The 24,409-nt window shown below is 42.7% G+C and overlaps 1 protein-coding gene across 3 annotated transcripts in view; it reads right to left on the bottom strand.

Moving 5' to 3' along the window:
- syt1a (synaptotagmin Ia) overlaps positions 1-24,409 on the bottom strand; it is a 119,891-nt gene that overhangs the window by 63,101 nt on the left and 32,381 nt on the right. The window contains exons 1-2 of one of the 3 annotated variants that reach the window (XM_029461592.1): positions 23,719-23,765; positions 602-693 (exon numbers count right to left, since the gene is read on the bottom strand). The gene's annotated coding sequence lies outside the window, so the exon portion shown is untranslated. Of the gene's footprint in view, positions 1-601; positions 875-23,718; positions 23,766-24,409 lie in introns of those variants that run through there. The other 2 variants (XM_029461593.1, XM_029461595.1) reach the window with 2 other exon arrangements.

Below are 24,409 nucleotides of genomic sequence, written 5' to 3' on the forward strand. Positions count from 1 at the left end.
TATCCCAGCCTGACACTGATGCCACGGATCCCATCAGCTGTAGCCAGGTGCCACTCACAAATGTAGACACACACACACATTGGATTGCTCACGAAACAATATTGAGACCGGTTTACTATAAAACGTGTGACTTTATTGTCAAATCCGCCACAAACTGTTGCAAAACAACAACAGAAGAGTCTTTCCTCTCTGTCCTGTTTCTCAAAATTGAATGTGATCTTGGAAATGTGTTTTTTCCTTCTCAGTAATCCCTGTCATTGTAAATGTGACATGCCCCGACATCTGCCATGCTGGATGAACTGCAGTCAAAAACACACTACGCCTCCTCCTCCTCCTCATCATCGTCCACCTCCTGCTCCATGATGACTCCTCCAGTCACAATTACATTTCAGTGTCCTACGAGCCGTGGATGCTGACATGCTCACACACACACACACACACATGTGCACACATCAAAAACCAGCGTGTGCTCTCCATTTCAACCCAGACATGACATTTCAAAGCAGCGACACAAACAGCCATTTCAATGTATAACCACGTTAGCACAAAACTACACTGCGATCCTCTTGTGTGTGTGTGTGTGTGTGTGTTTGTCTCTTACCTGGCAGCACGCTGTCTTCCCTGGGTCCTCTTAACAATCCCCGGAAGGGGTTCAGTCAAGTTCTGCTTTCGCTGAGGGAGCTCGATGTGGCACTTTAAGAAGAAAGAAAAACAAAAAGGCTCAAAATGTCCCTTCTTTTTTTTTCTTCACACAACGGCTCAAGAAGCACTCACGATCACACACTCGAACACCCAGTCAACAGCTCCGGCAAGCGAGCAGCTCACTATTCTTTCCCTCTCTCTCTCTCTCTCTGTCCGTGACACTCGCCTTCTCTCTTCCCGCCCACCTACTCCAGCCCCCTCCCCCAACTTCTCTCCTCCTCTCCCTCCCTGTCAGACACAATGCACACCTCCCCTTATCTCTCAGCTCACTATTTTCTGACGTTTTCCCCACCCACCTACTCCGTGGAAACAAATACCCATTGAAGGTACTATTAGACGAGCATTTCCACACACAACAAACAACAAATCAACAAACTTGTGGAGCATTTCAGGCAATATCTTCTCTCTCATCTTCTCTTGGAATAAGACAAAGCTCATCATGATGCATTATGGTAATGAGGCATTGATACTGTATATGAATAAAGTTCTGACTCCTTCTTTATTCTCTCCTCTCCATCCTCTCCCCCCATCTTTCTGTCTCACTCCACCTATTCCCTGTCTCTCCTCAGTAAATGTGATGCTGCTCACGTCTCATTCTTCAGACGGATAGTCAAGGGCATTCCCAGAGTAAGTGTATGCTAATGCTCTGCCTCAAGGAGCTGCCTGGCGTCCCCTCAGACTCTCAGCCCGACCAGATGTGGCACACGGATCTCCCAGGGAGGGGGCAGCAGATGCAAAGGCAAAGGTGTACGGGCAAACAGTCGAGTCTCATTTGACCACTCGAATGGACACTTGACTTGATGGCGGTGAAGATGATTCATGGCGCTTTATGGGATGCAGAAGCACTTTGGTCTACTGCCATTGGCCAGAAGCCATGCTCCAAACTTATCCATTAAAAGGATAGTTTGGTTGTTTTCGAAGTGGGATGGTGTGACGTACATGCGTTTGTTAAGTACACCTATGTATGTATTTGTAATAGCACACTTTGAGCTTGTGTCCTTTTGGTAGTGTAGACCAGGTGTGTATCTATAATGCCTGCAGTAAATCATTATTGATTGGATAAGTGAGGAGGCAGATTTACTCAAGAACATGTCCGACATGATACTTGGCTGGTGGTGGGATGATGAAACCTGAGATGAATGCGGCCTGCAATATTAAACTTGACCATTTTTATGTGTTTGAATTAGAATTTATGAGTAAGAGTTCTGCAACACCCTGCTGGTGTGTTTGTCCTCGCTGTGCTTCCTGTCTGCCCGTCCAGCCACAAAACTCATTTCCTTGCGGAGTCACCTCACATCAAATCAGTCGTCTCCTCAGAAAAACCTTGAATTTACCTTTGAAGTGTTTGCTTGTTTTGTCTACGGCTTAATTCTAGACTCATTTGTGAGCTGCGAGAGCTTCAGGACGTCTGCAGCAACTGTCAGATATGTGGCCGTGAAGCGTGAACAGATGTTAAACGTGTGTGTGTGTACTGTATGTGCACATGTGTCTGTCTATGGAGAGAGCCAGCGTGTAAATAAAGTGCACAGGATTATAAAGCGCGGTGAGACACAAGGCACTGTTGACAACACACACACACACACACACACACACACACACACACACACACACAGCCGGGACAGAGGCAAAGCAAACAGGGAGTCTGTGTTAATGATTACCAACTAACACCCTGCCTGGACTCTGCACAGCTTGCTCCTCTGCACATAAGCCTGGGTTCACTGGCTGTGTGTGTGTGTGTGTGTGTGTGTCTTGTGCTGTGTGGCCGCGGGGGTATCGATCACAGGGTTAGGTGATGTGGCCGGTGCAGATTCGTGGCCCAGCAGTGTTATAGTTCAACCCTAATGAGCACGGAAATAAGTGCAACCACGCTGAGCGGAGCAGGCCAGTCTGCCGTGGAGAATATCTGTTGTGTATCCCAACAAAGTTTCCCAAACACACATCGCAGCACTGCACAGGCCATCCGCTATCACAGCTAGAGGCTGAAAATTGCACAGCTCCAACACCTCTCAGCTTATCTCCCTTGCAAATGTAAACGGGCTGGAAGATGGATAATAGTTGTGCCCGAACAACTTCTCTGAGAAAGAGAGTAAACACCAGAGGAAGTCTGTGGACGTCACTGAGCTCTGAAGGTGCAGCACTTATCTGTGTGTGTTAAAACAGCTACATTAAAAGACAGAGAGAAGAAGACTTATACTTTCTAGAACCTTCTGCTGGAGAGAATATTTCCACCTTGAGAGTGATGGCGCATATTGTGTTCAGAATCCATTCAACTCTGACTTTATATTGTACCTCTGGTTATCTCGGAGAATACGTGCGAGATACCACTGGGGTTGACAGTTTAAAAAGAAGAACCGGAAGGTTTGCTTTATAAACGTTGAAGAAAAGAAAGGGGTCAGCGTTTGAGTGACGCATGACTTCTGTGAGAAATGTAAAGCAGATAAGCTTCAACGTCAAGACCAACAATACGAGTCGCCATTGATGGAGAAGCAAACGATGAAACTGAACATAATGACCAGAAAGCAGTTTTAAAACGGTGCTCCAGCCCTTAAAGCTTTTAAAGCCTTTTTTCATCTTAAGAAAAGTCAACCCCTTCTGAGTACAGTATCTGCTGTTGCGCCCACGGAAGAAGAAACTCCATTATGCCCCTGCTCGCAACAACAACTTTCAAAAGAAATGGACGAGGCACAAGAACAGAAAAGCTAACAAAAGCAAATCTTTGGAAGGCGGAGCCCCGTCGGTGGTGAAGATGGAACAAGAAAGGAGACGGGAAGAAGAGGGTTCAACGGGGTGAAGGAGGAAGAAAAGGGTGAAATGGCATTTAGAGGAAATAAAAGGAGCTGGGCGAACAAGAAGGACAATTTCCAAATGTCAGGAGCATTTGAATGGTCACCTTTGGACACTGAAAATAACTGTACTCATACAAGCACAAGAGAGAGGAAGTGAAGCCGACTCTTAACTTTGCTTATTATTCTACACGTGGACAACGATGTCAATCAGAAACATTTACGTCTTTTGTCTTTGTGCTCATGGACTGCCTCTGACGTGTCCTTTATGTTGCATCTTTATGTTAGTTGTATATTGCGTCTGTGTGCAAAGGGACAGAGGGTATTCTGCTGACCGTGCGTGCACCTGCAGCGTGCATGGAAAGCAAGGTTTACTTCTCTTGTTTATTCTCTGATACAACGTCGCTGCATGAGGCCCATTGAGTGCATTTAAACACTAAATGGTAAATTAAGCATGTAGATTTCAGCCTGAGGCAAAAGATGGGAACACCCGCTGATACTGTATGACGAGAGATTCTTTCATGTCGATCCTTTTTCACGTGTCGCTCTGGTACACTGGCTGCGAAAACACTGAAAATACTGTCACCACTGTTGATATGTTGCTGCCTCTTTGTGGTATCTTACTTTTTGCTCCTTTATTCCATTCAAGTTGTATTACTTTGGCCCACCGAGCATATCCCCTGCTAATTATTTCAGACAGATAAATGCACTTTCTAAATGTAGGATAGTAGCCCAATCTCTCTCTCTCCCTCTCTCTCTCTTTGTCTCTCTCCCTCTCTCTCTCTCCCTCTCTCCCTCTTCTCTCTCCTGCAGGCAGGAAGCTGTCACGAATCACTTACAGCTTTATCGGTGGTGAAGTGGCTGTTCAAATATGGAGCTATTCAAAGAACTCTTTTCAATACACACAGGTGCTCCTTTCACCACCGCACGGTTTCTCTCGCTCACATGCATGCTGCAAATACTGTACACACACACTCCCACGCACACACACACACACACACACACACACACACCTGCTCGGGTCTCTAACACTTGCCAATGCCACTGGTGTCACACAGATGTTTGGCCGGCATCTGAGGTTACGAGCGGGGCAGAGGAAGACAGAGCAGCGGCTTGTTTACCCCAGACTTTTACATTTTTAAACTGCTAATAACTCCAGTGGGTTATAATGTAACTTAAATTGTGGTTTTGAAGCCAGTACGCCACAATTAGCATATCTTCAGATAGTGCTTTTGATTGATTTCCAAACTTCCAGACGGCTATTGTTCTCCAATCACTTTCATTCATATTTGAATTACTTTTATTATCATTATCTTGTCAAGTGAAATGATCATGTTGTGCATCTGATGCCAGGAACATCTCGCTGGTGTGCTAAATGACACTCTGACAACTGACATTTAGAGCAACTGTTAAAAGAAATCACTGCGTCTTGATATCGGAAAATCATTGTCAACTCAATAATTTGCTTATTTCTTGCAGGAAAAAGGATTTGAAAGACGTTTTGAGCATATTTAAAAAATCACAACAAGTATCGTTTCGGAATAACCTGCAACCTTTGCGAAACATGAATCTGACAAACAAAAAAAAGGGCAAACCAATCATTGATATAGAGACGGGGAACATGTCAGCAAACAGTTGCTTCCAGCCGTATCCATAAGAGAACTTATTTATCTGTTTGTTTCATCTGAACATAAACCGAGCACAGGGTGTGTGGGTAACTCTGTTAGCAAGCTTTTATCTCCTCTGCTTCTCTTCTAGCTCCAGTCGCCGGGCGCTGCTGCTCACAGAGGTCACGTCTGATTCATCGTAGCAGAGATAATTACGACATTCTTATGGAGAGACGAGTGGACCTTTTTGACCTGAGAGTCTCCTCGACTCAGACACATGATGAGGAAAGAGCAACGTGAAAGGAATTCATTGGGACTGATGGACTGGAGCCCTTTGCACTGAAAGAGACGCCGAGGCACACGCCGTATGGAGAGTACACATCCTAACGCCAATCGAGCCACCGATGAGCACCTTTGTGCTGACAGGAACAGTGTGTGTGTTGTTTTTTTATGGAGGGCCCCTGTCTGGGACGGGATCAAGGAGTCAGCGCTGCCTGTTAGAGCGCCCCGGGCCGAGTCTGTGTAGGCGACTCAGAAGGGGGATTAGTGGGGATTTAGAGAGCAGTAATTACCCTTGCCCGTGGAGGGTCTGGTAATTAAATTACCTTTGCAACCCCGTTACTGCCCAGCCACACAGAGCCTCAAAGGTTAGCGAGAGGGAAATATCAGAATTAGTTTAGTCCTCGGTAAGCACCACCTTGTGTGCGGCTATCATCGGTTGCAGCATATGCATTGAAGACCTGAGAGGGCAGCACATGCTTTATGTTCAATATAAAAATGGGATATTTCTGTATGATGCAGGTGATTCTTACCACACACATGTAAAACCACCTGTGTGACTGGAGTTAGCATAGCAGCAGAGAACACTACAGTGTGCGCTTTATGGTTGAACGCGTTACAGAAATGAGCTTTTCTGAAGTGGAACTTCCACGAGGGATCAATCACACGGCTAACTTGCACAATCTTTTTATGGAGGGGAAGTTGTGCCTCGGAGTAGACTTGTGGTTAAGTGAGAAATGAACCGAGGTTAAAGACCGGTGGATTTGGAGAAAGAGAGACAGAGAGAGAGAGAGAGATGCGTGGGCGTAGCAGCAGCTCCCACACAGGCAGGAAAGTCACGATCCACCATTGGACAGCACTTCTCTTCTGCTCAAACTGACATATAAACACGCCAACAACGACTCACACGCAGAACTGTCACCTCTTATTCCCTGCACATGTAAAGTCTAAACTATGATCAAGAACAAGCAACGACCAGCATGGTAGTTAAATACCAACCATGCATTCAAATACCCGTACAGCTCTGCACTATATGCATCTTGATGCCACTACAGCTTGGGGGGGGTTTTGTTACTTTAAATGCATTCATTTCTAAAACTGTGCAGTGGGACAGTCACCCAACATTAAGCTGCATCAGTTCGATACGTCCATGAGCTGCAGCAGGAAGATAAACCTAACCTGCGTTCTGCACAAGCATCCGTGCAAACACAAATGCACGGTGACATGTGGCTGTGGACTCTTCTACACACCACATACGAACCACATCATGCTCTAACACAGACCTACATTCTCAGCCAGGTATGGCAGCCTCACTGAAATACATTATTAACTACTAGTGTGATTAATTCCCTGCCATTTCTCTACAATTAAAGGATATTCATTAACGTCATTCTCTTTAAATTCTGCCATTCTTCCTCTTTTCATTTCCTTTGAATCATTCAGGCTCTATAATGAAGGCAACGTCCCCCTTATCTGAACACCCACAGTTGAGTTGCTCTACCAAAGTAATGATCCCACTCCCCAACACATCTTAGTGTCGGAAGTAATTCAGTAATTCAGGCAAAAACCTTTGTGGTAGTTCCTCCTGCTTCATTTTTGAATGGCAGCCAGCCGTATGTGGAGGATGATCGCTGCCCTTATTGTACATCAGGTGTTAAAAACCCCCGGACACCTAGGGATGGTCGCTTTTCTACTTTCTGCAATTCCTGGAGGGAAGCGGGTGGACTGGCAGCTCTCCAGAAGCCAGTCGATCAACATACATGTATCGCATAACCTAACCATTACCTTCCACCTGCGGCCCACTGGAACGTGTAGAGGACACGACGAGCCGCTGCCAGATACCCGACAGGTGCGATGCTATCGACTTGGCAGAATTAGGCCGCCTCGCAGAGAAATAATTACGACAAGAGATCTTAATCTCAACCGTGACAATGAAAGCAGCAGAAGAAGGGCAGGGGGTGGGGGGTAAATCTCTGTCTCGTGAAGGTTTCCCAGTCACGTACGCTCTCTGAAGTCCCACCCATCCTTTCTAAGGATCCCACCCGCAGAAGTCACCTTGACAGTGCCCTTCACGGCCCTCCATCACACGACAGATCTCGCAGTCACTTCAGACTCACGGCAGAAGCACTCGTTAGTGATTGGAATTAAAACACTTGATTCATGAGGACACACAAACACTTGTTGACTAGTATTGTACAGGGACCTCGCACAAATCATGATTTCCCCGCAAGTAATCGCAGCGAAAACTAAATCTACAACACAAATCGATATCAACTATATTATTAAGTTTGTGATTCATATGTGAAAACGACAGATGGTTTCAACAGATAAGACAAGTCGCTGGACATCCCCAGGAAAACTCAGCTCTCAATAGAAACTTGTAGACGCTATGGTGGAAGATGGGGGTAACATCTTTATTTAGTCAGTGTCATGGAGTAAGTCAGACACTAACACACTCTGTCTTCTCTGTTTGCGAGCTTCAAACCTGCGTTTATTCTCTGGCTAAAGTAACAAGCCTGAAGGCGGAGTAAGGCACTCTTAGTTTAACCTCGTCTGCACTGGTGAACGCTGGACAATTGCATTGTTTAAGCAAAGAAAATTGGGGCCCTGGCCGGGACTACAGAAGAAGGAAGTAGAGATGCACTCCTCCCGGTCCATCTGAGCCGCATGCTTCTCACTTTTTTCTCCCTCTCTCTCCCTTCCTCTGTCTCTCCGTGGACGGCACTCGCCCACTTTGGATATGTCACGGGCAATAAGGATGAAAGATTGGACTGCTCCCCAGTCGGCATGCCGGCTTCGTCCTCCACCTTCACAGGCCTGGAGGAGGCTGAGCTCCACACTCACAAAACAAAATAGGATTTAACAAGGCCAGAATCACTCACAACGCCTCAGTGCAGAGCCACTGAACCCTGCCTGAACCAGCACTGGCGGATGAATGCAGACTTTAACATGGAATGAAATGAAACAACCAGGTGATATCAAAACCCATATGCCAAAGTCAGCATGAATAAAGCCTACGCTCTGCCACGCTGGAAGTTGAACCCATGTGTGCACTCATGTGGACTCGTGTCTCGTTTTGTCAGATCAACAAAGATTCACACCTGAGAAGTCACAACAGACATTTTTGTGCATTGTCGCTTTAGAAAATAAAATAAAAAAGGCAATACATCGGTTTAATACGTTGCCGATTTATCTTCTGGCCATAGAATAATCAATAATTTGCGTATTATTTCAGCTTTATTTTGGATAATCACTGCTCCCATAGCTTTGATGTGATAGGATACGCATAGTAGATGCTATTTAAGACCGATAGGATGGCAAACTAACCTTTATCCCACATTTCAAATCTCTAATTTGACATAGTAGTCTATGATTGTAGGTCTTTTCTATAATTCTGTGCTGTATGACTTATGAAAAATGTGTCCAATGATGAGAAAGTTTGTGATTTACATTTTCTTTTTACTATTACTTAAAAATCCCTCATTAATACAACCAATTGGCCATTAAAGCAGAAGATGAAGAGGACAAGTACACACTGCACATGTGACTTCCAACACATTTCCATATCAATATTAATGAGTCATGTGCTGTTTGGAAACAACAAAGCCCCAAGTCTTCCTCCGTACTTAGTATTCAGCATGAGAAGCAGTTGCCATCAAAATCCCAGTCGACAAGTGATTCATCTGTTTTTGCTTCTTCTCCTGATAACACGGCTCGTACGATGACAGGTGGATGTATTGCGCAATCAGCTTGCGATTCTATTTCCCTCTGAGATAAGGTAAAAATCAATAAGATGTTATGAAACGTATTGGACCCGTCGAGAGTAATCTGCATAGCTGACAGCTCGCCGGTTTTGCCGTACGCAGCGTTTAAAACAGTGGGCATCTCTAAACGAGTCCACCGAGCAGCGGCGGTATTGTCCTCAAGGGTTAAAGCAGACTTTTCTATTCATATATTCACAGTGTCAGCCTCTTTGTGAGTTTACAGGACACTTTGGCTTTGTGTTCCAGTCAAAGAAGCTTTCATCAAACCAGCAAAAATGTGCAATTAAGCAGAACACATGCTGTTTTATTTTCATCCAAAGTGGATTGTGTAGAGACGTTGCCATCGTAGACATAAAGAATTCCATTAAAAAATAGAGGCTTTGTGTTTCGACTGGTAAAAAAGGAGCAGAGGCTCACCTGTAGCTCGACGACGCCTGCTGCAGTGTCTCTCTAAATGCTTCCTCCGCACTCACCGGCAAGTCACGCCGATGTGGAGGAGACGGACATATAGAGAAAGGCCATGTTTGCACAGTAATCTAGTTCTCACAGTAAGCTCCAGGTGTCCCTGAGATACTTCCAGGGGTTCCTCAGAAGAAACATCTTCCTCTTTGTTTTGTCTTACCAATAGTCGTCACCTCATGGGACTTTCTTCTTTGCTGAATATCGTGAAAATGTCTGTTTGAAAACTAAGCTTAAAGGAATAAACTGCAGGTACAGACAAAGAAAACACGTCTCTGAGTAATCACAGTGTTGCGGCGGATTTAATAAGTGTTTGTTTCATTATGGGATATAATCAAATGTGTTCTGTAATAGGTTTTATTAGTACATAATTGTAGTAGGTTTTACTAAGTATAATGGTTTGTATTATGAATATATATATATATATATATATATATATATATATATATATATATATATATATATATGAATGTGTAATATAAATCAATTTAAGTGGGAAAGGACAGCCTTAGCAAACATTTGGGAAAAGGTTGAATAACAGCGTTTAAGAGGTGAGAGTGTAAAGAGAGTCTCCCAGTTCATGCTCGTAAAGAAGGATGAGTCCCTTTATATATGTTACGGATGAGATTAACAGGCCCGGCCGGCGCCTGCCACACTGACGGCTAGAATCAACTGAAAAAGGAGATTCAGAGACACATATAGGGGACAGAACTTCTGACTAAGTATTACGTTAAAGAGAGACTGAGTTATACTAGATTTGCAGTACTTTAAATAAGTCAAAGTAAAGATTAGTGGTAGGAGTCCAGTCTTCTTTGTATCCACAACCACAGGGCACAATGGGCTCAAACTGCTGTATCCAGAGACAGATGAAGAAGCCTACATCTCGTGCCCATGTTGTTCCATCAGCTCAGTAATCTGTGCATGTCAGTGGTGGGGTGGCAGATATCCATTATCGATGGACTGTTTTCACAAACAATTGGCCATATTCAGAGAGCTGCCAGTGGAGAGCAGCCATGTGATGGAAACCCAGGACAGAGAGCAGCTGGGGATCTCCTCCCAACAGATGCTGCCTGCTGTGGAGGGGTGGGAAGATTTCCAGTACAGCCTGGTGGTGGAACGTGGGGGTCCGGGTGCTATCTCACTGTCTCTGCTTCACATTTCTTTTACAAGGCCGATAATACGCAATAAAGTGTTTTAAACGGGGTTAAGCTCGACTGATTTAGGCTGGAATTAATTCAATTAATCAGTTATTTGTTTGCAAGTTTTCGGTTTTATGGCTTTGAAAAAACAATATCTTTGGGATTTGAAATGTCAGGTGGTATAGCTTGAGCACAATTCAACTGTCAGGGACAATAACATGGATCATGGAAGTGAAGTAAGTCTGATATTGGTGTAAGAAAGGTCAGAAGGTCACCAAAATCATGACTCATCCTCTGTAGACTATGGAAATGTGGGCGTTTGCTTTCAAGATACCTATTAACGGCCACGACTGTCAGGTGTTGGTGAACTATGACCCGATGCCAGGACAAAACGAAGGCTCAGATAGATGCCAAAACCAGAATGGATCATCATCTTGGGACTATGAATAACCACAGCAAATATAACCTTGTTGTTGGTCGGTGTGCTAGGGTTCAGTAAGTTCCCTAAATCAGAGGCGTTCACAGGGGCTCCAAACTGTTTACAATATTACGTTTAGGTATCAAGAGTTCAGAGAAGCAGGAGTTGGGGGGGAATTCTACAGTTTTTTCCACATTCCCAGAGTCAGAAACTAATAAATACCAAAGGACAGCATTATTTGATGTACTTGCTGCAGTCTGAAGTTATGTCAAACAGTCCGAATCATCCTCTGGGGACCATGGATATCCATGTTGAACCAAAATCAATCAGCATCCCTCGACTACTAATGAATCTGCCAGCACAGGAGGAGATGAGACTATAAACACCGCTCTGAAGTTCAGTGAATGTTGAAAGACTGTTGAAGAGTGCCCTTCGGTCTCCGCCTCATACTGTGAAAAGTGTATTCACCTGCCAACTGATGCACAGATGAATGGCTGCTCCCTCTACTTGGCAGGATCATAAAGGAAAAGTATTTGCAGACAGCGCACTCATTCATATTTCAATGCACCTGTCGTGCCTCATCAGAATGTAAAAATTAGGATGGAAAGTGAAAAGGTAAATAAAAATAGCACTAGACACATTCAAATGTGAAATGCATTGTGGGAGTGTGTGATTTGATTGCCCATAGACATTTGCCTTAAAATATACGTTAAAATTATACCCAGCATTATGATATAGAAGTAGTTTAGGCTATATTTCTATGCCACTTTTACATAATAAAACTCAGCTAAGTGCAGCGTTTTTTTTAATGTGTACTTGAATTTTAGTTTCAAACCACAGGAACATGCTGTGCTTGATTATATGTGCCGGCCATTTCCATGTTTCCTAATAACGCAATACATTAGTTGTATATTGGCTTCTATTGGGCTGCTTTCACACTTTCCAGCTGTTCTCACATGTGAATCCCACACAGAGTGCAGGCTGTCTTGACAGCAAGTCCCAATACAATCTTGTGCACAAATCGATGATGCGTCACCATTTGAAATGAGCTGCTAAATATGCATGCATAACAAATAGCATGATCGGCACACAATGAGCATGTCATCCTGATATCAGTCGCTAGCAACTCAGTCTTTGCCTTTGTGGCTCTCAGCAGCCATCTGCACAAGTTCTTTTGTGAGGCTTCATAGAACACAGTTCCCGTTTCCTGCTGTGTTTTTTTCACATTTTCTCCTCCAATCCTTCTGCTCATCACTTTTTTACCACTTTTTGCCACACAAAACTGGGACTCATAATAACAATATCTCTCCGTCTGAAGGTATTTATCCACCTCTTGGTCACTCTGTTGCATCTCCCTGGATGCATAGGACTATAGCCCTCAATCATCCACGCGTGAAGCCGACACTCCTTCAGTAGATTTACTTTTATTCCAACCAGTTTCTATTGTTTACTGATTTTAAACACAGATTATTTGAATGGGATCTACTTGCAAACCTTGTGAAGAATTGGACCCCAGTTGCATGTTTGCACATTTACCACCTTCCCACCCCCCTTGCCGACCCACTGATATCGGGAGCAGGAATGATTTTTCTCCCAGATATGGCAAATGAAACGTACAGCCCAATCTCCATGCTCAAAAACCTGTGCAGTAGCTTGTGTAACGACATGATGAGGAGTGAAGGACACAATCTTTAAATCTGAGTGTAGACTGAGAAGCAGTCGAGGGGGGATGGCAGACACTCGACAGAAGAGATATTACCACAGTAATCTACCCTGAGAGGGTGAGCTGTAGAGCAAGCTGACCTTGAAGAGTTTAACCTGCCAATTAAAAGAGTGTTTCTCCTCTGACAGGCAGCGAGGCAGAAAGCAAAGCCCAGATATGTCAGACGGATCCGGATGTATAAATGATGTGGACAACACGTGCACCACTTTCCACACTGAGCGTGATGTGATTTAAAACACCAGAATTTGCTTCGTACCATGTGTGCTTTACACCAGCCTTTAGTTTGATGGCTGAGGCTGCGATGCTTAAACTGAGCAGATAAAATAGTGTGATAAATTCCCAGAGTTGTAAAATCCTGTCAGCCGTAACAGACTTTGGGGAGCGACTTATAATGAGCTACCAGCCGCAGAAGAAACTCATCTGAACCTTTATTAAAGCTAAGACATATTTCATAAGTGTGTATTGCTCAATTATTTTATGTATTTTTTTAGTATGCTTTGTGTCTTTACATAGCATTCATGTGTTTACTAAAGTGCTTAGCAACCGTTTCCCCAGCATGCCTAACGACGGCCGTGCTCCACTGTACATCGACATCCTCTCTATGTGCATAGGTCTCCACCAGGCTCACCATCTGCTCCGAGACGCTTCCACTGGTCAAACTGTGAAGATATTTAAAGCTCAAACTACACTGCCTGTGTACAGTATGTCTCCACGCATCATAACAAGCTAAATGTAACGGCTATTTCGCCGCGTCTTCCTACCCCTTACACTTGAAATTGTAACAAAAAAACCCAGTGAAAAACTGAAGTTAAGCAGGCGGTGAGGAATATAATGTTGTGAAATAAGACGTCTGACACCAAGACTCTGTATCCTGTTGATATGTTTCTCCTCATTCCTTGAGATCTTCCTCCCGTTCACCCTTTGCTGACACCCAGAAGTGTCGTTCTTCCCCCACCAGCACAACACGCCGCGCGCCGTTCTTCGCCCTACAGAGTGTGCATCAAGTCTTGGGCAGAGACATGCTGCACCTGGGTAAAAATGCACAGTCTGTGGCAGCTGCATTGGTGGAGGAGTTATTCCGTTGTGACACAAAGGCAATCCTCTCCTTCTGCTTTTGATGGCTGCTCACTGGGAGAGTAATTATGAACCCCAGAGATCACTTTGAAAGCTAAGCTCCCCACATGTGGAGGCTCGTTTCAAATGACAACAGACAGGGGGTAGTTTTAACAAAAGTGTAAGTAATTGGAGAAATGCGCACACACTGTGTATAATCGTATATTCCAGCTAAAGGCTATTTTACATCTTAACAACAGAGCTATCAGATCCTGTGTATATGTTGTTCTTCCACGTATGCAGTGTTACTTGTGCCTCCCACAGTTTCTGTGCAGCTTCGCGGGTTACCCTTCCTCTCCAGTGACGTCACGCACATTTGTGTGCACACATGCCCAGTTGCAAGGCCGTCTCCTATAAAAGGCATGAAAACAGGGATCACAATATCTCCAGCGCGGGGCTTTATTCCTGTGGCAGCGTGCTGCTGTCCTGCACAAGACTTTGCCCTCTGAGCAAACAAGATTACCCTGACGAACAGAGGCAGGCTTGTTTACTCCCTGTGTCAAGGTGCTTTGGGGGTGACTCGCTGTCAGTGAGGAGAGTAACTTTGGAGATGAGATGCAGCTCATTTAGTTTCTGTAAATGACTACAGCTCTTCAGGCCAATCGAGTTCTTATAAAGCGTCTTATTCACGTGTATTACGTTTGGTCCGAAAACAACCTGCCACCAAGAGCTACACTTCCACTCAGCCGCATTATGTTTGCACACAACACATTTCACATTGTAAACACCTTTTGTAAGAAATGCAATCACAAGCATAACTGAGAACATTGATTGCCGACTATGGATTAATATACATTTGGTGCTTGAAAGATGTTGTCAGTGGATGATACATACATCCTCGTCTTGATTTAAATGAGTTGCAGTTTGAGAATCCACGGCAATAGAAGCCTAATGGTTTCTTTCAAATCGTTTTTTGCAACAAACTATTGCATCAATTTCTCAGTAAACATTCCCGTGTGGTGCGTACGTGCTGACATACAGGCCGAGGCTCGCTCCAACAATGTTTATAGTGTCACTACATGTGTACTACTCACTCTATATAATCATTGTTCATGGAGTAGACCAGTTTAGGTCACATAAGATCATGATGGATGTCGACATGTGTCTGGTCTGCTGTGCAACTGCCGGAGCAAGAGAGATAACTGTGCGCTTGGTTGGCAGACCGCCATTTGAGAGTGGGCTCCATCTTGACTAAGGATGGCTGATTCCCATCTCATTCTCTGTCGTTTCCCCACAATGGTTCACCCATCCACTCATACAGCCGCCTGAAGTAACATGATTGTTATTCATACACGTCTGAAGCATCACGCGGGGCCAAAAAAACTCATGAAGAGCCATTCAGTGCCGCACAAACTGATGGTAGAATTCTGTCATTTCGAGGGTTTCAAAAAATCTGTAATCGTGGTTTAATAAATGTATAATGTTCGTACCAATCTACCGATCTTCTTCCACATTTTGGAGATAAAGTAATGGAGCTTATGAACCTATTATTCTAACGTGACCATAAAACTGAATGAAATAAATAATAGAATAAAAACAATTCTTCTTTATTTATTAATTTCTATTTTCTATAATGTAAAGCCTTCTTCATTGCAGTTGCATTAAAATGCGCTCGATAAATAAAGCTTTACTGACCTTCATGTACATCATATGTCTGAATAACCTTGTGGTACGAGATCTTTCGCCCACTAGGCGATAAGTAGATATTATCATGACTACGTGATGTCTGAAGAGATCATGTATTCTGCCCTGCTCAGGTTTATCGCAGCAGAATGTAAATCATAATGTGTGAGCAGGTGTGTGTGCTCTCTGCGCAGCACTGTATGAACTGCACTCATGTTGATGTGCTTGGAAGGGCAGGCTAACTAAACTAGGCCAGAGGGGGGTCGTTTCCATGGTGACAGCAATAGAGCCGGATGCACCTGTGTAATGCCAGCGACTTGTAGTGGAATAATATGAGAGCAGAAGTGGTTAAATCCATTGTTGTCCTGTTTATTTCTGATGTGTCCGTATTTAAAACTGAATGTTATTATCAGCACATACTGTGTGTTAGCTGCATTATCATAACCTAACACAAACTACAATGACCTTCTTCACACTATAAGTGGAAATGGTCCCAGAGACTGGTCTCCGTAAGAAGTATTTTAGTTCAGGAACTAAAGATCTCAAGTGTTTGGCTTCTTATCACAAAGCTCATATTTCATACAGTGCAGGGACTCGAGCAGCGCTGCATGATATGAGGAGCACTTGTTGAATATTGCATCGGATAAGCTGAGGAATCTTGCCAAAATAAGTAACATTTTACGATAATTAAAGAGAGATTAATTCAAATGAAATGTCTGTTGCTTTCAGTATACTGCTAAAATACAACAAAGTGCAAAAACAAAAAGGAAATTAATTCAAACTTTTTTTTATTGAACAAATAAGCTGCATTTTAGAGCGCAGCTTTCAACTAAATCCCTGAGTGCAATACCAGCTCCTCTCTCTTCCCTTTGAGGGCCCAACTGGACTTTCATTTGCTCGCGCTGCCTCACTGCTATTACCAAGAGTAGATGCCCTGCTGCTTTTTCACCTTTAAGTGCAAAGGGCTATGGTGTGCTTAGAAACTGCGACAAAAAATAAATCTGTAAACGCAGTCATTTTCTTTTCATTTTTCAAAATGATTAGTTAGGTGGGTTAAAAAAGGAAAGAAAGAACGCTCGGTGATCTGCAGAAAGGAGAAGACTGCCGTGTCAAGTTGACCCCCCGCTGAGACAATTACTCCAGCGGGACACAGTGGGCTTTGGTGCTTTTATGCTCTTGAGGTAAAAAGGCACTCAGGAATTTGTTTGGACTCTACCTACGGCGCTCACATCACACGCGTCATTCACGTCACTCTGTGCAACAATTACGGTGCATGTGTCATTTTGTTTTTTTCCAACAGAAGTGATACTGCTTTTCCACTGCTCCATTTGTGCAGCTTCATTTCCATTAATCATCTGACATCTACAGTGGATTTTCTAGACAGACATTCTTTAGCATGTTTTAGGATTTACAAAAGTTCTTCTGCTAAACAAATGAGATATGATGAAATGTTAGCTTTATTTTGGCAAGATTCCTCAGCTCATCAGTCTCACAAAGCGGCTTGTGAGCACAGCGTTTATTCTTGGAGGAGTGAAAAACCTGACGTAGTTTTCAGAAATAACAGCAGAGTCTTAGGAGGCGTTGTGTTACCTAGCAACTCGACTGCAAACCTACTTTGACGCAGTGCTAATGGTGAAGGTACACATTAACTAAATAGAGTTTGTAGCACGGTCCCGACAGACACAGCACAGAGGACAGCACCATATGAAAAAACGTAACCTGCCTCATCCTCTATGGGAACAATTGCGTCAGCCACAGGAGGGAGGAATTAAAAATCCTCTCTGAAGGTGGGGAGCGTTTGATGAAGCCACACAGGCAGAAGGTTCACCGGTGTTTGAACACAACAAACAGACACCTAGAATTATACTTCCATGTTCAATTTACAGCCCACTGTGCGCCAGCGCAGCATTAAACAAGCATCTGGGTGTTTTGGCTCGGGCTGCCGGCAGCGAGGCGGAGACATCTCTTTTCCTTTTCCGATGCTCAGCGCAGAGACGCAACGACGTCAAACACATAAACTTCCCTGTTTCTGTGTTGGTTACAACTTCATTAGCTCTATCAATGTTGCTCAATGGTGCTGTAATAGTTTCCAATCATTAAAATGTTTGTTGTGGAACTTTAAAGAAACATACAGTACTATACTTGCAGGTCAGGACCTTCCCACAGTCGCAAAATAAATCTCAAACTAACTTTGTTTCTATCTTTGCTTTTTGCTTGTTAGTTCCTAAGGATTTACACATTTCCTTCCTGCTACTCGTTATACTAAAAACAATACAGTTATATATAATATTTTAGCTAGTTCTGTTGAGTGTAACAGAACTAGCTAAAATATTATATATAACTTTATTGTTTTGCAGACATTAGCGAGTCAAGCTGGCTCAATATCTTCAAAAGTAAGCTAAAAACATCTTTTTACTTTAGCCTTTTAATAGTGATATTTTATATCTCTTTACTTTAGCCTTTTAATAGTGATATTTTATATCTCTTTACTTTAGCCTTTTAATAGTGATATTTTATATCTCTTTACTTTAGCCTTTTAATAGTGATATTTTATATCTCTTTACTTTAGCCTTTTAATAGTGATATTTTATATCTCTTTACTTTAGCCTTTTAATGGTGATATTTTATATCTCTTTACTTTAGCCTTTTAATGGTGATATTTTATATCTTTTTATCTTAGGGTGCCACTTTAAACTAATTTAAATGATTTCATACATTTAAACCATGCCTGGTTTAACATTGAATGTGTAAAGGTAACTGAGATGAATTTCAGAGAGATCAAATAGACTGTTTTACCACGGGAACAAGAAGAAGTTTCTCTGATAAATGTGTATTGGACAAAAACTGTCTCTAACTGAAGGGAGTAAACCAGTTGAAGGGCAACAGGGGACCATTGTTGATCTCATGCTTTCAAAATATGGCTGACAGTTTAAAAGATTGACAAGAATGGTGTGATGAATGTGATTTCCCGGCAGTAGGGTCGTTAAGTACGGCACAGATAGGGAAACTAGGCATGAATTCCAATGTTATTTTATATTATTTTAATTCTGCTATTTTATCTGCTATTTTAATTCAGCTATTTTTATACTATTTTAATTCTGCTATTTTATCTGCTATTTATACTATTTTAATTTGGCTATTTTTATAATGGTACCTCAGACTCATTTACATATACACTGTTATTATTGTACTGTAAATGCTCTTATTCTGTCCTTGTACTAATTGTTATGTTTTTGATGTGAAGCACTTTGGGCTGCAATTCTTGTATGAAAGGTGCTATACAAATAAAGCTTATTATTATATTATTATAATATATGCTGAATTTCACACCTGTAGATGTAAATGTTCCACTGACCTTTTTGTGCCACAACTAAAAGACTCAAGGTTGTGCTGATTTAGCAATTCATTGTAATAAAATAAATGTCTCCAGTTCACTCATTAGTGCCAATGTGCATGTTTCTTTCCTGGAAACTTCCTAGAAAACTCTTCCCTTATCCTCATAGGATGCAAACACCTGGGCGACGAGAGAAAAACAGCCAAATCAGAAAATCCATTTCTGAGACTGATAATGATTTTCACTAGTCTTACTAATCCATCTGACAGAGCTCTCATATGCGAAGTCACGAGCTGAACAGCATCATCAGCGTGATTGAGTTCACCCCTGTGGTCTGTTCAAATATTACCCTGCCAGATTAAGTTTGCTAAACACACAATTCAGCGCAATTACGTTAGCCTCTGCGTCTGTCATTATATCGCTGAGGAAGAGAGATGGGACCGCAGTGACGATGAGCCAAATTGCTCCAGAGTTAGCCTATCAATCAATTAGTAGTCAAATTCAAAGCCGCATGCAGGCAGAAGAAGGCCAAAAGTCTGCAGAAACAGATAATTGAAACCACTGAAATGTATCTTCGGCCCTTTTTCAGAGCTGGCATTAACATGCGTCTCAGGGGATCCAATCACAAGCTCTAAGTATGTCAGTTCACACATGGCATTAGAATGTGTCTCCACATGCATCTTGAGTGACCACTTGTGATTGGAACTCCTTCCCCGCTCTATATGCAAATAAACACATACATCATTTCTGTTTGCAGAGACAAGCAGCCTACGGATTTTAATGAAAAATCGTTTTTGTGTGTAATTGGTCCAGATTTTATATATAAGGTTATTATATATATCGACGGTCTCCGGGGACCTCCGCACCGCCGGCTGCATAGGGTCGGCGATAAGAGCAGGCGAGTGGGTGTCACATCTGCACTGGAACAAAAATACAACACATCACCAACAGTATGATGATAACAGCCAAAACGCAAGATTCACTCTCGGTGGTTTCTGTGGCACTTTAGAAAATATCAACGTTTTCTAAGTGATTGGATCTCACTGCCAGGTCTTAACAGGGTCAAAAAACAATATCCATTTGTCTTCCGACTGTTTAGCCTGTATTAGGGAAGAAGAGTTTAGCTCACACTCTAATCTGAGAGGATAAAAATAAGCTTCCAATTTAATTAGGTGAAGAAGAAAATACATTTAAAACACATTGTAGCTCAAAGTAGAAGAAGAATGCGCAGATATCCAGGTCTGTTTGCGTCAGAGTGGCGTTCTTCGAGTCTTTGAATATTTACCAAGCCATAGCTTAACCCCCCAAGAGGACAACAACGGCCAAACTCCCCGAGGAGTGGAAATACGGATTAGACCCACAGTCTTTACCTCGCACCTACACACAACCATACAGTATTGCATTTCCCAAATCTCAGATGTTTTAGCCTGCCCGTGGTGTTCCGCTAAACAAATGATGCTTAGTATTGACATTGACTCGGTCTGAAAGTGCCTTGGGCTCAGGCATCGCGATGAGTCGCCAGAAGCTGATCTAAGAGCAGTTTCAGAAGTTCATCTGCGCCAGATATTTTGCATAGTCGAGGAACAGATAAGAAAGCAGCAGCTTTGATCCTGTTAATAGGACGCCTTCCATCTTTTCTGCCATCTTTTGGTGTACGAGTTGATTTGCCTCTTCGTGCCAGAAATCAGCAGAGCGGGTTTGGACTGTGCATCTTATTTTCTTTCCAGCAGTTCTCTGGCTCTACATCAAAAAGTAATAATGTTGTACTCGGAGTTATGTTTGCAGAGGATGCATTGCAGTTTAACAGTTTACTTAGTTTGCTTAATTTAAAGCAAATGAGGGTTTGTAAAGAGATTGTACAATCACTTGCACAATGCTAGTTGATTGGAAAGACTTGTGATATCCCCACCATGTTTGATTTCGCTGGTGTCAGTTCAGAAAACATCCTGGAGTGCGGACTTCTACACTGTTGCCTGGACATGGAGTTTCAGGTCCGTCTCCTCCCTCATGTTCTCTGCACGTCGGGGGAACAAACTCCGCTCTGCTTTTTTTTGTTTTTCTGTTTTTCTAAAAACAAACTTTTCCTCTAGTGGATGGAAGGATGTCTGCTGTCATTTTGATAGTTGAGATTATGTGAGGGAGAAACACTGTGTTGTGACCACTTGGGCACACTGGTATAATATGATGACATGCTGCTGTAACAACAGAGACTCTCAGATTGTTGTAAAGAGGTTGGAGCCTCAGGGTGGACCTGAGGCTGAGACATCTCTCACAAGTCTTATTTTAAGGTTGACCGTTGAGTAATTGAATCCAAATGTCACACATGTGAATGACCTTTTAAATTCATTTAGCCTGCTGTTCAGCGCAGCAGCTATTACATTGATTCTCACATGTATTGTTTCACTCTTCATCATTATCAAAGCTGCACTAAATACAGGAAATTCATAGTTTTTAACCATCTACGTTTGCTAACTTTGTGAAACTGAACTTGAATTTAACACCCTCTAAAGAAACCACAAGTGTTTTTGACAGCTAAGCTCATACGATATCAATGAGCTACTCAATCCTCTCTCACGGGACAGAAGCAAACAGGGTCTGTCTTTTCTCTTTGTCATATCTCCTCCAGCCCATGGTGACCGCAATGTGTCTCAGACGCTTTGGCTCACAAAGGACAGATCGACACCAAGGAGCGAGGGGAATAGGAGCATTGTGGGAAATGGCTTCCCTGTGGTCATTTTGAACACGCCAGGCCATCTTCCCACATGCGTTGTCTGCTCTGAAGCCGACCCAGAGGGGACTTTTTCATCTCACCACATAAGGATCATAGAGCTGCATTGACAGAGACGAGCGTCTTCGTCTGATGGTTACTAAACACTGCGTGGCGGCCTCGAGCTCACGCCAGAGTCAATGAGGAACTGTTCTGCACACAAATATATTATGCTGTTTGTGGTCTGTTGTAATAATGCATGCAATGCTTTATATACAGCTGTGTGCATTTTATACTCTATTGTACATGCATTAAAAGTAACACTGTACTGCTCCATAGCACGCAACCATACTTTAGTGTGTTTGCACGGGTGTTTTTCTTCTTCTACGACAAATTACAGGTTTTTTTTTACGACTTGTTTTTCATTTTTGTTGCTCCATTCGTTGGTTCTATCCATTAAGATAACACTGAATACTTATGTCATGTTATACTAATGTTAAGGCAAAAGGGGGAAATCTGTAACGCTCTGAATATATAATGATTTTCTCCGTATGGCAGGGCAACGTTTTCATCTGCAAGTCACTTCCTGAAGAACGTTGCCCTCTCCCTTTGTGTCCTGAGTAGCTTTGTTTGCCTGGTAGTGCACACACACACACACACACACACACACACACACACACCCTTTTAATGATTGTTAAGATTTTTGATAATGTGGATTATAAAACAGGTCTGTCAGAAATGTCAGCTTTAATAAAAAACCTGCTGTCAAAACACTAACAAATGACTAAATGAAGCATAAGGTTTTTTAAAAAATGTCCCCATAATTATGTTCACTTTAAGGGATGGAAAAATAAATCAGTTTTGCAAAACAACAAAATTGTGATGTTAGGAGCACTTTGGATTGTGTTTCATTCACACGGATAATCTGGCCTTCTTTTGTTTTGTATTTTGGAGCACAGGGAACCCAGGGGGGCTACAGGAGGAGGCCACTCTTCTGGGGTTTGGCAGCGATTGCTGAACATGAAGCCGGTGTAAATGAAGTATAAAGGCTCTTTCCTCGGGCAAAATGTGGAACCATAGTAGAGTGAGATTTTAACCCGATCACATGGCATGAAGGATGATTAATATGCCTGCTAATAACAGGAGGCTGAGACATCTCTGGATGTGAGATCAGGTATGGGGCGTAAACAGCACTGAACACTGGCAAGTGAAGGTGGGAAGTGCACAGTGCATCAATCACTGGTGACAGCTGGGACAGACGCAGGGAGCTTCATCATCGAGAGAGGAGTGGGTGCTCCACTACGTCAAACCACACAGTGCTAATTAAACATTTCTGAAAATCTATGCCTCTTACCAGGAACCAAGCGAAACTCAAAACAAGATACGAGAGATCGATGATACAACTTAACGGCTAAAGTGTTAATTGGTGTTCATCAATCCCCATATATGAAGTTTATTTAGGTGCTGAACTAATACAATTCAAAAGACAGACTAAGGCTAAAAGCTCTCTATTTATTTGTGTTGTGAAAATGTCCCTCTGCAACATTTCTATTTGCTATTTCTATGCCTTTATATTCATTTGTTGCCAAACCCGTGTTGGTTTTTAAGATTGTTTCAGCCCCAAAGCACTTCCTCTCAAAGTCCAGTCCAGTCTACTGAATAAAGAACGAACGCAAATGTGGACTATTAGTACATCATGTATAGAAAAGGCCTAATGCATCTCATCCTTTTGACTGAATGACCACTCACTGATCACAGCTGACTTAACTCCATTGAATTAGCTCACAGGGCTACGGGCTCGGGGGCCATGTTGGAGCCTCAGTGGTGAATATTAGATTGCACGCCTCCAGATCCCATTAAAGGAAGCAACAGGACAATGTTGCATCTCAAATGAGACCAGAGGACCATCAGGCATCCTGACTCCCTGTTGGACCGACTGATTTGATTGATAGTGTGCGTCTGCTGCTTTTACAAATTACACAATTGGGGGGGGGGGGGGGGATTTGGAACTTAGGATTGTGTAGCATGCTGTAAATGGGTTACATAATAGATTCAATGAGCACTTACAATATCTTCAGTTGAGTGGGGGGGGGGGGGGGGGGTTCTTCCTTTCTTGTCTTCTTCTCCAAATGGCAGTTCACTGTAAATAAACAACATGGCGTCAGCGTCCAGAAGCATGAAAACATCTGCCTTCAGTGCATTAATTGAACCAAGAATAAACATCATATAACATACAGTCCAGGCGGTTCAACCAGTATACTCCAGACATCAGATGAGTCCATGAGGACTCCCTGAGAGTGAAATAAGTGAGGCAATGTCCAGTATAAGCCTCAAATTATAATCTAAAGATTTAAATAAAAGCTACTTGGGTCTGAAGGACAGGCAGCACTTTTACAGTAGTTAACTAGTAGCCATTAATTAATAGTTTGGTTTCCTAATAGCCACTATTAAGTGAAAACAAGTAGGCTGATACTCCAGAGAGGTGGCACGAGAGCCAAAACTATTCACTTTGAAATATATCTTATATATTAAAAAGAAATCACCCGCCTTCATCTCAATCCTCGTGTTCTCATCACATTGATATTATTAATGGACATTATAACAGGTGTTATACTCGCACACAATGTAAATTGAGGTTGGGAAAGCTCGAGTTAATAAAGCCAAAGTCTCTGTTCTCTTTTATCTAACTCACTTCTTTCTAGAAATTATCCTTTTCAAGCCAAGGTGATCCCATCAATCAAGACATACCAGCATAATC

Source organism: Cottoperca gobio, chromosome 23, assembly GCF_900634415.1.
Source record: "Cottoperca gobio chromosome 23, fCotGob3.1, whole genome shotgun sequence".
Taxonomy (NCBI): Eukaryota; Metazoa; Chordata; class Actinopteri; order Perciformes; family Bovichtidae; genus Cottoperca; species Cottoperca gobio.